This window comes from Delphinus delphis, chromosome 2 (assembly GCF_949987515.2).
Source record: "Delphinus delphis chromosome 2, mDelDel1.2, whole genome shotgun sequence".
In the NCBI taxonomy this organism is placed as follows: domain Eukaryota; kingdom Metazoa; phylum Chordata; class Mammalia; order Artiodactyla; family Delphinidae; genus Delphinus; species Delphinus delphis.
This window is the reverse complement of record NC_082684.1, coordinates 125,371,970-125,391,341: the sequence shown is the minus strand read 5'-3', so window position 1 is coordinate 125,391,341 and position 19,372 is coordinate 125,371,970. Positions and strand designations below refer to the sequence as shown.

Below are 19,372 nucleotides of genomic sequence, written 5' to 3'. Positions count from 1 at the left end.
GATAGCATCCTGAGTCAGGAGGGTCCCTGTGGACCATACCTCAGTTCAGGTGAGTGCAAGGTGATCCCCAGTGGTGATGGGATGGTGTTATGAACAGCATCTTGACGCCTGAGATCCATTTGCTTATCTGCAATGTGGGGTTTTCTTTCAGGCATCAGACCCCCAGGATGCTTGTGAGCTAGGAGGGCCATGACTGCACAGGTGAGGAGAAGGAGCTGGGTCACCTCTGTGCACCCTACAGAGACTACACCGCATGGGGTACAGGGATGGGGAGGGATGGGGAGACTATACCACATGGGGAGGGATGCTTTCCTCCATGTTAACACCTAGGTTCTGGGTGAAGTCTGAGGATCTCACCTGCATCTAGGGATTGCCCCTGTCAGGGGGTGTGCCCAGAGCCTGGGGATGGCCTATCCTGTCCCTGCAGGTCCTGAGCCTCCAGACCCCCAGCTGGTTTCTCCTTTCACCTTTCCCATCCACATGGATAAATCACACATCTTCATAAACCTAGCTGAATTCTTAAACAGACATGGGAAGACACTAAATGCAAAAGAATGAGAATCAGTAGCCAAAACAATCTTGATAAAGAAGAACAAAGTTGAAGGTCTCGCATTTCCTGATTTTGAAACTTACTATGAAGCTATAATCATCAAAACAGTGTGGTCTGGGCATAAAGACAGCTATATAGACAGATCAATGGGATAAAATAGAGAGTCCAGAAATAAACCCTTGCATATATGGTCAAGTAATTTTTGACAAGGGTGTCAAGACCATTCAATGAGGAAAGGACAGTCTTTCAATTAACCGTGTTGGGAAAACTTGGATATCCACATACAAAAGAATGAAGTTGGACCCTTACCTTACACCATATATAAAAATTACCTCAAATGGATCAAAAACCCTTTATGTAAGGTCTAAAAGTATAAAACTTTTGGAAGAAAACATAGAGGAAAATCTTCATGACGTTGGATTTGGCAATGATATCTCGGGTATGTCACCAAAAGCACAAGCAACAAAAAAATTGGACCTCATCAAAATTAAAACCTTCGTATCAAATGATACCAACAACAGAGTGAAAAGGCAACCCATGAGATGGGAGAAAATATTTGCAAATCATATATCTGATAAGTGATTAATATCCAGAATATATAAAGAACTCCTACAACTCAACAGAAAACCCAAACAACCCAGTTTAAAAATGGGTAAAGAACTTTAATAGCCATTTCTCCAAAGAAGATATACAAATGGCCAATAAGCACATGAAAAGATGCTCAACATCAGTAATCACTAGAGAAATGCAAACTGAAACCACAATGAGATACCACTTCATAGCCATTAGGATGATTATTAAAAAAGCAAACAAATAGAAAATCACAAGTGTTGGTAGGGATGTAGGGAAATTGGAACCCTTTTCCATTGCTGGTGGGAATGTAAAATGGTACAGCCTCTATAGAAAACAATATAGTGGTCCCTCAAAAATGTAAACAAAGAATTACCATATGATATAGCAATTCTACTTCTGGGTTTATCTGTTCAAGCAGAGACTTGAACAAATATTTGTACAGCCTTGTTGATAGCAGAATTATTCACAATAGCAAAAAGGTGGAAGTAACTCAAGTACCCATCAATGAGTGAACACATAAACAAAATAAGGTCTATCCATACAATGAAGGAAATTCATTTAAGCGCTATCATATGATATCTGTCTTTCTCTGTCTGACTTACTTCACTCAGTATGACAATCTCTAGGTCCATCCATGTTGCTGCAAATGGCATTATTACATTTTTTAAAATATTTATTTGGATGCACTGGCTGTTAGTTGCCGCAGGTGGGCTCCTTAGTTGTGGCTCCAGGGCTCCTTAGTTGAGGCTTATGGGCTCTTTAGCTGTGGCATGTGAACTCTTAGTTACGGCATGCATGTGGGATCTAGTTCCCTGACCAGGGATTGAAGCTGGGCCCCCTGCATTAGGAGCGTGGCGGCTTATCCACTGTGCCACCAGAGAAGTCCCCTCGTTCCTTTTTTATGGCTGAGTAATATTCCATTGTATATATGAACCACATCTTCTTTATCCATTCCTCTGTTGATGGACATTTAGGTTGCTTCCATGTTCTGGCTAAAGTAAATAGTGCTGCAATGAACGTTGGGGTGCATGTATCTTTTCAAATTATGTTTTCTCTGAATCTATACCTAGGAGTGGGACTGCTGGATCACATGGTAGTTCTATTTTTAGTTTCTTAAGGAACCTCCATATTGTTCTCCATGGCGCTGTACCAGCTTACATTCACACCAACAGTGTAGGAAGGTTCCCTTTTCTCCACACCCTTTCCAGCATTTATTGTTTGTAGATTTTTTGGTGATGGCCATTCTGACCAGTGTGAGGTGATACCTCATTGTAGTTTTGATTTACATTTCTCTAATCATTAGTGATATTGAGCATCTTTTCATGTGCTTTTTAGCCATCTATATGTCTTCTTTGGAGAAGTGTCTATTTAGATCTTCCAAAATGTAGAAAACAAACTTATGGTTACCAGGAGGTAAGGAGGGGGAGGGATAAATTGGAAGATTGGGATTAACATATACACACTACTATATATAAAATAGATAACTAATAAGGACCTACTGTATAGCACAGGGAACTCTACTCAATACTCTGTAATGGTCTATATGGGAAAATAATCTAAAAATGAGTGGATACATGTATACATATAACTGATTCACTTTGCTGTACACCTGAAACTAACACAACATTGGAAATCAACTATATTCCAATAAAAACTTTTTAAAAAAGGAAGGAAATTCTTACACTTGTTACAATATGTATGAACCTTGAGGACATTATAAGTGAAATAAGCTAGTAATAAAAGGACAAACATTGTATGATTCCACTTATGTGAAGTAGCCAGAGTAGTTAAATTCTTAGGGGCAGAAAGTAGAATGGAAGTTGCCAGGGGCTGGGAGATGAGGAATTGTGAGTTAGGATTTAATGGATAAAGAGTTTCAATGGGATAAGATGAAAAAGTTCTAGGAAGGGATGGTGGTGATGGTTGCACAACAATGTGAATGTACTTAATACTACTGAATGGACACTTAAAAGTGGTTAAAATGGTACATTTTATCTTATGTATATTTTCCCACAATAAAATAGTTTCAAAATAAACAAACACACAAAAGAATGAGAATCAAATTAAAGATTGTTCCATTGGCCACACAGCATTCAAAGAAGTATATTTTAAGACTGGGTGTGAGGGGAGTAAAATTTGGAACCTAGGACTATGTAGACAAAAGGTGATGTATGTATGCAGACACACAGAGGCTCAGAAAATTCATTGTCCACAGACTCCTGAAAACATTTACAGAGAAAATACTCAAATAAAAAGAAAAATAAATCCAACAGGAGAAGGTGAGATACAATAGCAATGGTGAGTTAAAAGAAATGGTAAGTTAGTATTTATTTAGATTAATCAACTGATTTTTATTAAAAACTAAAGGTTAAAAATAAAAGGACAAAGTGAGTTATCTTATTCTAAGATTAAAACTGTAAATCTTAAAGTAATATTAATAGTCAACAAAATAAAATCAATGTGTAAGGCTAGTTTGACTTTATACATTTACCACATTATAAATTAAAGAGAAAAATCAGATGACCATTTCAAAAGATATACACTGATATAATTCAACATTTATTCATGATAAAAGAAAATATCTCTTAGCAAAGTAGGAATAGAAAAGAAGCTCTTTAACCTAATATAGGATATAGTTCAAAAAACGACTACAATATTACACTTAATGGTGAAATGTTGAATAATGCTAACTGCCTTTCCTTTAAGATCAGGAATAAGATAAGGTCACACTATCACCACTGAAGGTCACCAATCTCCTGGAAGTCTTAGTCAGTGCAGTAAGGACACATAAATAAGTTAATTAATTAAAATAAAAGGTATGAGAAGTTTAAAAGAAAGGAGAAACCTGTCATTATTTGTGGATAATATGACTTTATACATAGAAAATAATCTTGCTGATAAATCATTAGAGTTAATAAAAGCTTTCAGATATAAAATTAATACACAAAATCAATTCTGTGTGTATGAACCAAAAAGATTTGAAAATCAAGTAAAAAATGCCAATTATAATAGCATCAATATAAAGTATGCAGGACTGAATGCAACAAAAAATGTACAGAAACCTCATGGAGATAAAGTATGTCTGAATAAGTGGAGATATAGATTAGGAAACATTATACTTCTATAGGTTCAATATAATTACATTCAATATCTTAAAGGGCATGTGTGTAGGAGGGTATGGGGGGTGTGCACATGCGTATGACTTGCAAATTAATTCCAAAGTGCATTTAGAAGCTCTAAGTCCAATGCACATCGAAGAAAAAGAGTGAGGTGGAGAAAGGCCCTACAGGGTAACCAGACTCATCACAAAATGACAGAAGTTAAGACAGTGTGTCATTGGTACAGGGATAGACACATAGAGAAGCAGCCCAGAATAGAAAACCTGAAAAAGGATCACATATATATGGACATTTAATACATGACAGATGATTTTACAGATCAGTTGGAAAAGAACAGACTTTGCACGATACAATGCTAAGACAAGTTATTATGCAAACTGAAATAATGAAATTGGACCCCCACCATACCAAAAATAAATTTCTAAGTTAAGGCTAAACTACATAAATTCTAGAAGAGAATATAGGAAATTTCTTATGACTTAGAGGAAGAATTTTTTAAATAAGACTAAAATAGCTGGGCTTCCCTGGTGGCGCAGTGGTTGAGAGTCCGCCTGCCAATGCAGGGGACACGGGTTCGTGCCCCGGTCCGGGAAGATCCCACATGCCGCGGAGCGGCTGGGCCCGTGAGCCATGGCCGCTGAGCCTGCGTGTCCGGAGCCTGTGCTCCGCAATGGGAGCGGCCGCGACGGTGAGAGGCCCGCGTACCGCAAAAAAAAAAAAAAAAAAAAAAAAAAAGACTAAAATGGCTAAAATAAATTATTAACTGCTTCGCGTGAAAAGTATTAAAACTGTTAAGAAAGTGAGTAGACAGACCACATACTGTGAGGAGATATTTACCAAACATATCACTGATTGAGGAATGGTAAAGCATTCCTAAGATGTAATAAGAAAAGACAAACAACCCAATGGAAAAATGGGCCATCGAAATAAGTAGAAATTTTGCAGAAATGCAAGAACAAAAAAGTGATAGACACGGACAAAATTCTGACAATCTAATTTTTATGAAAATAAATGAAAAATAAGACCGCATAGAGATAATAGCTTATACCTATCAGACTGGGAAAAAATTTTAAATGAACAACGCCATGTATGGACAATAATATGGAGAAAATGTAACTTTCTTTTGATGCTGGTCAAAGGCAAACGTTGTGCAATTGTTTGTGGCGCAAACTGCACGTCCTGACCTAGATGTAATGCACTTGCATCCCAGGAACTCTCCCACATCCTTTGATCCTCACACGCATGCACCAGAGGGCAGACACAGCTCCTATGAGCACAGAAACCACCAGATGCTCATCAACTGCCGAATGGAATCCGAATTTCAGGGAAAATGAGTGCATGACGGCTACAAGTATCAACATGGCTGGATAGATAAGCTATATTAAGGGAAAGAAGCAAGCCACAGAAGGATGCACACAATCCACTTATATAAAGTGCAAACAGCAGGCAGATCCAGGCACTGTTTAGCTGGGCAAGCTAGACAGTCCCGGACTTACGATGGTTCCACTTACATTTTTTCGACTTTAAGATGGTGTGACATTTATATGCATTCAGTAGAAACCATACTTCAAAATTAAAAAAAAATTGATTTTATACTGAAGTATAGTTGATTAACAATGTTGTGTTAGTTTCAGGTGTACAACAGAGTGATTCAGTTATACATATACATGTATCTATTCTTTTTCAAATTCTTTTTCCATTTATGTTATTACAGAGTACTGAGAAGAGTTCCCTGTGCTATACAGTAGGTCCTTGTTAGTTATCCATTTTAAATATAGCAGTGTGTACATGTCAATCCCAAACTCTCAATCTGTCCCTCCCCCCATCCTTTCCCCTGGGTAACTGTAAGTTCGTTCTGTAAGTCTGTGAGTCTGTTTCTGTTTTGTAAATAAGTTTGTATCTTTTTTTTTAGATTCCCCATATAAATGATATCATATGATTTTTGCCTTTCTCTGTCTGACTTACTTCACTTAGTATGATAATCTCCAGGTCCATCCATGTTGCTGCAAATGGCATTATTTCATTCTTTTTTATGGCTGAGTAATATTCCATTGTATATATGTACCACATCTTCTTTATCCATTCCTCTGTTGATGGACACTTAGGTTGCTTCCTTGTCTTGGCTATTGTAAACAGCACTGCAATGAACATTGGGGTGCATGTATCCTTTTGAACCACGTTTTTCTCTGGATATATACCCAGGAGTGGGATTGCAGGATCATATGGTAGCTCTTGAATTTCGATCTTTTCTCAGGCTAGCGATAAGCAGTACAATCCTCTCTCGAGATGCTGGGCAGTGGCAGTGAACCACCCCATCCCAAGGGTAAACAACCGATATACTTACAACCATCTTGGACCCTGACAGCCATTCTGTTTTTTTGATTTAAGTACAGTATTCAATAGATTACATGAGATATTCAACCCTTTATTATAAAATAGGCTTTGTGTTAGAGGATTTCGCCCAACTATAGGCTAATATAAGTGTTTTGCGTATGTTTCAAGGAAGCTGGGCTAAACTATGATTTTTGGTAGGTTAGGTGTATTAAATGCATTATTTATTTGTTTATTTATTTTTGGCTGCTTTGGGTCTTTGTTGCTGTGCACAGGCTTTCTCTAGTTGTAGTGAGTGGGGGGGCTACTCTTCATTGCAGTACATGGGCTTCTCATTGCGGTGGCTTCTCTTGCTGTGGAGCATGGGCTCTAGGCATGCAAGCTTCAGTAGTTGTGGCACATGGGCTCAGTAGCTGTGGCTCATGGGCTCTAGAGCGCAGGCTCAGTAGTTGTGGCACATGGGCTTAGTTGCTCCGCAGCATGTGGGATCTTCCCGGACCAGGGCTCGAACCCATGTCCCCTGTATTGGCAGGCGGATTCTTAACCACTGCACCACCAGGGAAGTCCTTACATGCATTTTTTTTTTTTTTTTTTTTTTTTTTTGCGGTTCACAGGCCTCTCACTGTTGTGGCCCTCTCCCGTTGCAGAGCACAGGCTCCGGACACACAGGCTCAGCAGCCATGGCTCACAGGCCCAGCCACTCTGCAGCATGTGGGATCTTCCCGGACCGGGGCACGAACCCGTGTCCCCTGCATCGGCAGGCGGACTCTCAACCACTGTGCCACCAGGGAAGCCCCTTACATGCATTTTTGACTCGGGATATTTTCCATTTACGATGGGTTTATTGGGATGTAATCGCATCATAAGTTGAGGGAGATCTGTGTAAACATAGGTGATTTAGGACAGGGGTGACCTCTGTGGGTTGGGGACGGGGGACATCCATGAATTCTGGGGTACAATCGTGCTCCTCCTGTGTGATGGGTGCATGGCTGTGTATTTTGTTCTTTAAACCATTCACATAGTTTTCAATGCATTTTCTTTGTCCATATGCTATTGTTTATAATAAAAAAAAGACAGGGAAAGAAAACAGTCATATGCAGAGCAAAAAATCCTAAAAGGTCCTTATGAAAAAGACTAATAACAAAGGTATAGGAATCATCTGAAAAACCTATAGAACTCCAATGAAAAACATGAATGGACACCCAATAAAGGGAGAATATTTCCTGGACAAGTAGACAGTACTGCAATATCAATTAGTCTGTAATTAGTCTTTAAAACCAGTAGAATCTCAACAAATTTCGCAGCAATCTTACAAAGCCACTTCTAAGATTCCTAGAGAAGGAATGTCAAGGCCAGGTGAAAGAGAAGAGGGCTAGTTGTACCAAATTTTAATTTTACTGACTTGCTTCGTACCACGAACCTGTCAGTGTAAAACACCCAGTGGTCTGGACAAACAACCAATTTGTTTCTCAATACATTTGGGCCCAAGATGAAAGGGGAAGTAACTAGGCACTAAACTGAGTTGCAGAGGCAGATCCGCTAGCAGACAGCCTGGGCACAGCCCTGGCATCCTTGGCGCTGGGTCCTGGAGCCTACAGAAGCCTGTGCCAGGCATGGAGGTGGGTGGAAAGGGACCCACAGAAGCGGGACCACATGGGGCTGATCAATTCTGCTCTCAAGCCTCCACAGAGAGAGGTGCCTTTGTCTGAAGTGCCAGGTGGGATAAAAAGTCTCCCACAATAATATTTCAGAATCACGTAGGCAAACTACTGAGTACTATTGAGTATTATATATAGAATGGATAAACAATAAGGTCCTACTGTATAGCACAGGGAACTATATTCAATATCCTGTGATAAACCATAATTGATTGAAAGAAAAAATATATATATATAAATGAATCACTCTGCTATACAGTAGAAATTAACACAGCATTGTAAATCAACTATACTTCAATAAAATAAATTTTAAATAATTTATCCCCCAGGTTCATCATCCACTTCATGCTAGTGGATGGCATAGAAACTCTAGCAGAGGTGATGATTATGATTTTTCACTGCAGCTCCTATTTACTGAGCACGTACTACATATAAGGCACCAGGCTGGATGCATCACAGGATTTCTTTTAATCCCATAAGAACCCGGAGAGGGAGGTCTCCCGTCCCAGCTTGAATGTCTGTTCTTCATGAAGCTTCTCTGTTCCTCCCAGCATCTCCTGGGCTCCCAGAGCCTGTGCTCCTCGGATGCCTGGCTCGCTTGCTGTAAAAACACAGGGCCCTCCTCCACACATAACCTTCACCCACATGTATTGGGACAGGCTTTATTTCTTAGCCTTCCTCAGAGCTTTAAAAGAAAAGTGAATTTCTATGAAACGGGCTTTAATTCACACACTGACCAGTCAGTTCTTCTGCCACTCAGGAAGGCACAGAAAAAATGTGGAGGCCTCAGTCCTCCTGGAACCCAGTTTGATTTCCAGTTCTCTAAGGCAATCAAAACTTGCAGCATGTCCTGGCTAAAGTTTCAAGAAATTTAAATTCAGGAAAAGTCTGTAACAACTTCTGGAAACAAAAGGGAGATTCTCTTTTTGTACCGTAAGATATTGCAAGCACAAAATATGTCTGTAATAAATTATGTAAAGATTTGGGAGGCTGAAGTGCTTTTCAACATGCAAGTTCCTCTAGAGAGAAATGCAAGAACATTGCAGTGACTTAAAAGCAAGTTTAGATCAAGAACACAGTGAGGGGAGAGAAAGGCTATCAGCCAAAAGGAAGGGTGTTGATGCTTTGCATGCACTTTAGTCCTGGAAGACAAGTTTCTAAAATCAAATAGCCATTTTAGACCCGTATTGCTGTCTTGAAAGGCAGGATGTGGCTGGCTTGGACACCGTGATGGTGAGGCCCTGGGAAGCCACTTCAACTCTGCTTCATCTATTACCATGGGCTTGCGCTGTCCCAAGGGTCCTGGTAGAGACCGATGGGGAGGGCCCTCTGAAAATACTCCGGGGACGGAAGGGGGCTCACAGCTGTAAGGTGACATTATTCTAAAGTAAAAATATATGCACAGAGAGGGGCTAAAGATGAAAGAAGACCAGGCACGCTCCCAGGCCTGACTGCTGGCAAACAGCAGGTGAAAAGGAGCTGCGGTCACCCAGTAGGGTAGCCAGGCTGCCAGCTGCCCAGAGGCTGCCCGATACACTCCAGGTGGCCCCAGGCAGGTCACCACACACAGGGGCTCTCTGGCCTCCCTGGGGGTGGCCTCTTCCCTCAGACCACCCAGACCCTGGTGCCTCCCACTCCCACCTAGGTTCTGCTGTGTTTTTCCATCTGGTTTCCCTCTACCTATCCTAATACCCCTCTGCCCTTCACAAGCCAGGGTCCCTTCAAGTCCCTTATCCTGCAAGAAATGTTTGCTGATCATTCAACCAGCAAACTTTCACTGACCACCTACTTTGCGAGGAGCCATGGGAGGTGGGGTATAAGCAGGTTGGATATTTTCCCTGAAGACCCTATGCCTTGAAACAGGAGAGCGGCTGGGAGAGCAAAGCCTGCAGGGCAGCCTGCTCCCTGCTGAGCCTCAGGGGCCCAGAGAAGAGAGAGGAGATGCTGAGCTTGGAACCTACACCCTCAGGAATTCCCAAGAGAAGGGGCAGGGATGTGGTATTTACTGAGTGACTGCTCTGTGCACCTGGACTAGGTGTTCATGAGTTCCCTCAGGGCATTCTCACGGCTGCAGCTGAGGAGGGGGCTGGCGGGGGGCACAGACCTCTCCTTCCACTTCACCCTGGAGGAGAATTCTCAGCAGCGTGAACTGTGCCTGCAAAGACGATGCCCTGCATGCTTCCTGACCCCCCTGCCAACCCCACACTCAGCTCCAAGATGGATAATACTTTTTCTTTCAGCTTTTTCCCCCTACTTGCTTTAAATTGCCTAAGCACACTCACCATGTGGACTTCACACCAACCTTGGGGCCCACTGGTGGTTCAAGGTGACAGCAGGATGCCAGAGAGGCCCCCTTCCCTCTGCCCTGCCTGTTTCCCAAGGCAGCTTCTCCTCATCCTTTGGCTTTAATGTTCCTTCCTCAGAGAGGCCTCCCAGGACCACTCTTTATAAAGAATTCGCCCCGACCTTTATCCTCAATGACTCACCCTCTCTATTTTCTGTGGATAATCTACAATGACCCTGTTTATCAGTTTACTCATATGTGGGTCAGCGACGATCACTAGGTGGGTGTCCCAGGAGGGCCGTGACCCGGGTCACCACACGGGGACACTGCATGCAGGCCAGAGGGCTTGCTCTGGGCCTAGGGCTCCATCCAGGATGCCAGCTGCTTTCCTGGTGGGCTCTGCCGGGCTGGAAGGCATCAGGACAACCCATGGGCACCCATCTCTGTAGGATCTGAAATGACTCTCTCGGCTCGGCAGAATCACTCCTACACCCTGCTCACGCTGCACCAGGTTCACGAAACTGGCCCTGAGCAATCTGCCCTTGACAGTTTTCCTTTCCTTTAACAATCTAAAGCATTTCCAGTGGGTGCATCTCAATTTCACATTTCCACTGTTTATTACCTTGAAATTTCCCCTACTTTTTTCTAAAGTCGAAGCCTTGCTTTTTCAACTCAGAGCCAGAGTTTCATCCTTGTAGGAAGGGTACAGGAGGTGCTCAGTGAATGGCAATGAAGAAACCCTCCAACCTCTAACAAGATGTGTCAGCAACCTTTACATGGGTCCCACTCCAGTGGAAGCCACTCTGCTCCACCAACCTGGCTGTCAAAGCAGTGATATTGATGCAGCTGCCGGGAGACTGTACTCACCCGTGTTCCCCAGCTCTGCTCCCTGCAGCATCACAGCACTCCACCCGATGGTCCAGAACCCAGGCCAGTCAGCTTGCTCAGGACCACACAGCAAAGCACCCAGCTGTGCCCAGCCACTCACTCCGTTCCTGCCCTTCCAGCTCTGTCATCCCTGGGGCATTGTTTTTTGTTTGTTTGTTTGAAATTGGCAACCTACAAGCATTTTATTATCAAAAGGAACAAAACGGGTGCAGCATGGGAAAAAGAGGGGGTCCTTCTGTTCCCTCAAGGGTGGTGGGCAAAGGAGACCCCAGGGTCTCAAGCAGGTTGGAATCAGACAGAAGTACAAAAGTGGTCACTGTCCAGGCAATATTGACCTGCCAGACATTTACCTCCTCACACACATCTAGGGCCACCTGGAATTGGGCACGCATGAGGCTGCAGGGCATGCAGTGCCGCTCTGCCCTGGAAAACCTGACACGGGGCCCTCTGAGACCAACTCACAGACAGAGGCAAATGTCACACCTGCTGGTCTCTGGGTCCTAGCTGTTGCCTCTTGTCACCTAGAAGTGAGCCCTTCAGCCCCTAATTGCTTCCCCCATGCCTGGATCTGGGAGCAGGACAGGGTCCACGAAGGGAAAATGCCAGGCCAACCCTGTCGGGAGGAGCCCGCTAGACCAGCCTGTGCCTCTACGTGGCCACAGGGTCTGTGATTTTAGGGCCTCAGGTGTGACTGCAGACCAGGTTTTGAGAAAATCAGACACAGAGTTGCTTGAAATTGAAGAGTCTTCTGTTTGACCTTGAAGCAGAAAAGGGACTTTTTGAGCATCTCCAACATGCCAGCCGCAGTCCATTTGCTCCATCCTTATATTTGACCATAATTCTGTGCCACAGAGGCTAGCATGCCTACTCTAATGACCACCTCTCCTGGGCCTAGAGGAGTTAAGTAACCTGACCAGGGTCACACAGCAGTAAGTCACCTAGAATCTGAATGCAAGTCAAAGCTTTGACATTGTGCCTCTTCTTGAGATGCTCTGAGATGCTAATGATATTTTATCCTGCTGTTGGAAGGCCATGGTCAGCTCATCCCCATGTTGCTGGAGCCCCAGAGGTGTTTTGCCTGCCTGAAGGTCCTTCTGTGATAATCAAGCCCACAGGCCTGTTACTGCTCCTCCAGAGAGGGCTTTGCTTCTCTCTCAACAATAGCAGCCAAACGTTCTTCTTTCCTAACCTCTCCTTTCTCCACCGGGGATATTTTCTATTTCAAAATGGTTGAAATTATACTGTGACAATTACATTTCTTATTCAAGATGAAAATTTTTTTCACATCAGGAATGAAAATGGTTACTCTCCTGTTCTTTATTAAACTGGGACATTTTCACATGGAAGCTAAGCAGTGGAAACACTTTTTATTCTAACATCTTGACCTTTAGCAACCTTTGATACCTTTAATTTATGTTGTTTCCCTGGTATCGTGACCTCTGCTGGGAGACAGGCAAGAGCAGTGAGGCTCCCCGTTGTGGCTGTCCCAGAGGAGGTGATCCTCCTTCAGGACCCCATCCTCCCACCCCAGCTCCTCTGCTTCCAGATGACCCAACCCACCTGCACGGAGCAGTGGTTCCCAAAGTGGGTGCCTGGACCACCGCATCAGCATCACCTGGAGATTTGTTAGAAATTAACGTTCTCAGGCTCCACCCAGAACCTGCTGAATCAGAAACCCCAGCGCGCTGCCTATCGGTGTTTTCATGAGCCCTCCGGTTGGAGAACCACTGAGCTAGCCACTGCAGACCCCCTGGGCCTGGCCTCCACACATTCCATCCCCTCTCTCTTCTCACGCAGTCTCAGGAACTCATCCTTTTTTGTTTCCCAAGAGACCCACCTTCTGCAATTATCCCTTTGCCCCTCCCTTCCCAATACCTTCAAGCTCCTCCTCTCTGCTAGTTTTTTCCTCAGCTTGTTTCAAACATAATGGGGGGTGGGGTGGGGGCTCTTCTTGAAAAGGCATCTTTTATTTGACCTCCTGTCCCATAGAGACAACTCCCTCCTTGCTGTATTACCTTGGCAACTTATTTATTCTTTTTATGCATCACGTTTTCCTTTCTAAAAGTAGGAGTAATAGTACCTGTTAAACAGATAAGGTTGTAAGAGTTTAATGAGATAACATTAATAGAGGGGATGTGCTATGGGGATTAATTCCGCCGTCTTGGAATCAGCCTCAGCAGTTTTGCTGATGTAAGAGGTGTATTTAATGCAGTGATGAATATTGGTACATTTTTTTGATCCATGGCTCCAAGGTGAATTCCAGGGTGGGTTGGGCCAGCTTGTCAGCATTGTTTATGGATAACAGTGAGATGGATGGTTTTTATCTGGTTTCAGTGAGGTGGAGGGAGGGCTGTGATGCTGAAGCTGGTCTTGTAGCAATAATGTGCCTATGTGACTGGCGGGGTATGAGAAGTCCCAGCTGAGACTCCATTTCGGCTGCCTCATTTTGAGGCGTTCCTTGCAACCACCTATTATTCCAAGAGAGGAGTTACATCTGGCCTCCGCTGCAGGGGAGGCCAGTTGGAGGGAGCCTCTTCCTGGTAGGCAGCCTTTGGCTCCAAAGCAGTCCTGACCTTCATATTTGTTGCTGCATTACATCCTTTCTCAGCAATAACCTGTGGACTCGTAAGTGTTGTCGTTTGGGGCCTTACGAGTCTTCTTTAGCAACAGAGTGCTGTCTGGCTGCCACTGTTAGTATAGGTGACGTTACAGTTATTTTTCCTTCTGCCACGTTATCAAACACAATTCCTTGTCGAACTGCTCACAAGAATTGTTGTACATTGCTTTCTTCATCCCTTCCTCCATTCTCTGCGCTCCCATCTCCCCTACCCGACTCTGGATATTGTCCCTACTACCCAACCGAAACCAGAGTCACAAAAGTCACCAAGTCACTAACCTTTCAGCCCTTAGTTTACACAACAGAACACAGCTGCCATCTGGAACTATTCTTTATACACAATACCATCATCCTTCATGATCTGATCCCTCCTCATCTCCCCTCTACTTCAGTTTCTCTCAAATCCCTTTTTCCAACAAACTATGCGTGTTCTCCCAAATCTGTCCCTGGCTCAGCTCTCCCCTTCAGATAACTGATTCATTCAGATGACTCCCAAGTTTCTTGTCTTGTTTTCTTTTCTACCCTTCAATTCACAACTCCCTGAAAGTATGTCCACCTGTACACCTCACTGGTACCTCAAAGTCAAGAGAACTTATCTTCCTTGTAAAATGTACCTGTTGACCAGATCAATCAAGATTTAAAAACTGGATTCTCCCTTTCCTTCTCCCTCTCCATCTCCATGGGCCCTTTAGGTGTCTCTCTTTCTCTATGAGTTAGTCTTTCCTATCTTCTCTCTTTTCTTCTTTGTCTCTCACCTCTCCTCTTTTCTCCCCAACCTGGGCAACCATAAAATCCTGACATTGATAGAGAATGGCCTTCCTCCATTTTCCCTGCTTATTCTCTTGACACCACCATCACTGGGCTACCCGACTTCATGCAGTGGTGTAGCAGGATGGCTTGAAGAGTTGCCTCTGAGACCTCACACCTTGCCAACTTGAAGGTATAATGAGAAAGAAGATATCTCCATTGTAGTCTCAAATGTCTCCAGGAAGATGTTTATTAATTACAAATGGTAACTTTATACTAGAGACACTTGGCAGATACAAACTTAATCAAATGATCAAGGTTAATGCAATGGACTAAATGTTCACGTTCCACCCCAAATCATATGTTGAAAATCTAACCCCCAAGGTTATGAGGAGGTGAGGCCTTTGGGAGGTGACTAGGTCATAAGGGTGGAACCCTCATGAATGGAATTAGTGCCCTTATAAGAGACCCCAGAGAGCTCTCTCACTCTCTTTCGGCCATGTGAGGATACAAGGAGAAGCTGGAGTCTGCAAAATCTTTCATGAATTTGGATGCAAAAATCCTTAACAACATATTAGCCAACAGATCAAGCATATATAAAAATAACTATACACCATGATCAAGCAGGGTTTATTTTAGGGATGCAATGCTGGTTCAGTATTTGACAGTCAAGTAATGCAGTCCACCATATTAACAGACTAAGAAGGAAAATTACATGATCATATAAAGTGATGCATAAAAAATTTGACAAAATTCAACACCCCTTCAAGGTAAAAATTCTGAGAGAAATGGGAATACAAGGTAACTTCCTCAATTTAAGAAAGAGTATCTACAAAAAACTACAACTAACATACTTAATGGTGAAAGTCAGAATGCTTTTCTGCTAAATTGGGAACAAAACAATGACACCTACTTTCATCACTCTTATTCAATACAGTGCTAGGTGCTCTAGCCAGTTTAACAGGTAGGAAAAGGAAATAAACAGCGTACATTGGCAGGAAGGAAAGAAAACTTCTGCTACTTCTGGATGACATGATGTTCTATGTAGAAAATCTCAAGGAATCTACAAAAACTCCTAGAACAAAGAAGTGCAGAAGGCAAGGTCCCATGATACAAAATCAACATACAAAAATCTAGTGTATTTCTCTATGTTATCAATGAACATGTGGACACTGAAATTAAAAATACAATATTATTTATAATTACTCATTTAAAAATGAATATTTAGTTTATGTATAGGACTTGTAATTTGAACACCACAAAATAATGATGAAAGAAATCGAAGATCTAAATAAATGAAGAAACACAATGTGTCCATAGCTTGGAAGACTCAACATGCTAATACTAATGCACTAATATGAAGGTGCTAATACTCTTCAGATTGTTATACAGATTTAGTGCAATTCCTGTCAAAATGCAGCAAGTTTTTAGATATAGGTAAGATTATCATAATACTTATGTGGAAAGGCAATGGAATGTGAATAGTTAAAACTATTTTGAAAAAGATGAATAAAGTGGGAGGAATCAACCTACACAATATTAAGGTTTACCATACAGATACATGGTGAGAGAGACATAGAGACTGATGGAAAAGAATAGAGAGCCCAGAAATAGACCCACACAAATACACCCAATGGATTTTTATCATGGATAAGAGAACATGCAGTAGTTTTCCTTTCTATTTCTAACAGAATCTCCCAGGTATCAGGAGATTACTTCCTTCTAGATCTTCCTTTCTCAGGTCAAGAACCCTTCAGACATGATCTGGCCCACAGGATTGAGAAGCCCAGGTCAAGAACCCTTCAGACATGATCTGGCCCACAGGATAGAGAAGCCCACTGCCTTGACTAGTTGGGACCCATTTCTCCCATTCTGTTTACTGTAGCTTCAGAAATTGGCATGAAGAAATTGGCATGAAGAAATGGCATACTGGTTATAAGACTGCTCTTCTTAAAAAATTTATTTATTTAAACATTTTTTTATTTTAAATTTTTAAGGATTTATTTTATTTTATTTTTGTTGAATAGCTGATTTACAATATTATATTAGTTTCAGGTGTACAACATAGTGATTCAATATTTTTATAGATTATACTCCATTTGAAGTTATTATAAAATAATGGCTGTATTTCCCTATGCTATGCAATATGTCCTTGTTGCTTATTTATTTTACATATAGTAGCCTGTATATCTTAATCCCTTACCCTTATCTTGCTCCTCTTCCCTTCCCTCTCCCACCGGTAAACACTAGGTTGTTCTCTATATTTGTTTCTGTTTTGTTATGTTCATTTGTTTGTTTTATTTTTATATTACATATAAGTGAGAACAAAGAATATTTGTCTTTCTCTGTCTGACTTATTTCACCAAGCATAATCCCTCTAGGTCTATCCAAGTTGTTGCAAACGGCAGAATTTCATTCTTTTTTATGGCTGAGTAATATTCCATTGTGTGTGTGTGTGTGTGTGTGTGTGTGTGTGTGTATACACACAATGAGTAATATTCATATATATATATATATATATATATATATATATATATATATACATATATATACACACACACACACATACACCCTGCATCTTCTTTATCCATTCATCTGTTGATGGACACTTAAGTTGCTTCCATATCTTGCATATTGTATACAATGCTGCATATTGTATACAATGCTGCATATTGTATTGTATATTGTATTGTATACTGTATACAATATACAATATTGTATTATACAATATTGTATACAATATTGTATTATACAATATTGTATACAATACAATATTGTATACAATACAATACAATATATTGTATACAATACAATACATTGTATTGTATTGTATACAATACAATACAATACAATGTATTGTATACAATACAATATTGTATACAATGCTGCATATTGTATACAATGCTGCATATTGTATACAATGCTGCATGTACAGTATATTTTCAAATTACAGTTTTCATTTTCTTTGGATATTTACCGAGGAGTGCAATTGCTTGATCATATGGTAGTTCTATTTTTAGTTTTTTGAGGAACCTCCATACTGTTTTCCATAGAAGCTGAACCAATTTACATTACCACCAACAGTGAAAGGGTTTCCTTTTCTCTACTTGTTTTTTTTTTAACATCTTTATTAGAGTATAATAGCTTTACAATGGTGTGTTAGTTTCTGCTTCATAACAAAGTGAATCAGCTATACATATACATATATCCCCATATCTCCTCTTGTGTTAAATAGCTGTTCTTTGTTTCTTTGATTTTATCTTTCAACCTAAATTTACTGTTCCATTATCATCAGTATTGAATTTCACTGGATTAGATTTAGCACACCACAACTCCGGTCTATCAGAAGTCATCTGAACTCCTTTTGGTTGCACTTGTTGGCCTAACTCTGCATGTTTGCCCACCCCTGCTCCATAGCATTTACGAAACAGCTAGACAGGAAGGAAAACATGGCCTTACAGCAAACTACTAAAGACCCATTTCTAGGCTTAACTAAATGACTAACAGAAAATGTGTTCTTTGGTCATGGCAATGGTAAATCAAGGTTACATTTTTCCATCATTATCATAGGACTGCCATGAGGCATTTACAAGAGCAGAGAGTTATAGCTTGAAGGGACCCTAGAAGTAACCTAAAATCCAACACCTTCATTTTACAAATGGAAAACTCGATCTCAGAGGTAAAGTGACTTCTCCACAATTAACAACAGGTAGTTGACAGTTTAGGGATTTGAACCCAAATCTCCTGAGTGCAGTTTTTTGTTTGTTGTTTGTGTGTGTTTTTATTTAATTTAGTTACATTATGCTACATCTTTACTAAGTGCACTGCAAAAATTCAGATGTATGATGTCTAGCATCTCCCCACAAAAACTCTATCCAGAGAGAAAATGAAGTAGGAACCTACACTCACCTGTAGTAACACCACTTCAAGCTGCCCTCCTTCCTTCTGGTCATCTGTCCCAGAATATTATGTTACTTGGACATCACTGCCATAATTTTGAAGAATCAAATTTTTAAAATAAATTTATTTATTTTATTTACTTTTGGCTGCGTTGGGTCTTTGTTGCTGTGTGTGGGCTTTCTCTAGTTGCAGCGAGCAGGGGGCTACTCTTTGTTGCAGTGCACGGGCTTCTCATTGTGGTGCCTTCTCTTGTTGCAGAGCACAGGCTCTAGGTGTGCGGGCTTCAGCAATTTCAGCACACGGTCTCAGTAGTTGCAGCTCGCGGGCTCTAGAGCACAGGCTCAGTAGTTGTGGCACCTGGGCTTAGTTCCTCTGTGGCATGTGGGATCTTCCTGGACCAGGGATGGAACTCGTGTCCTCTGCACTGGCAGGCAGATTCTTAACCACTGCGCCACCAGCAAAGTCCCCAGAATCAAATTTTTATTCTTCCTCTTAAAACTCCTAAAAATTCTTAGGGTACTATCAGAGGAAAATCTCCTGGATACCTTGTTGATTTCACACATTAATTTCCACATATCTGTAATCAGCACCTGGTCCTTGGGATAGTGTACTCCAGCTTCTACTTATCTGTAGGTACGGTATAGAGAGAGGGCCTAGTAATCTTCTTCCTTATTTATAACAAATGATGCTAACAACTCATTAAAC

The 19,372-nt window shown here is 41.6% G+C and overlaps 1 protein-coding gene across 1 annotated transcript in view; it reads right to left on the bottom strand.

Annotated features, from left to right (window-relative positions):
• The window catches only part of LOC132419776 (OTU domain-containing protein 7A), a 392,208-nt gene that overhangs the window by 201,702 nt on the left and 171,134 nt on the right, over window positions 1-19,372 (bottom strand). The window lies entirely within an intron of this gene.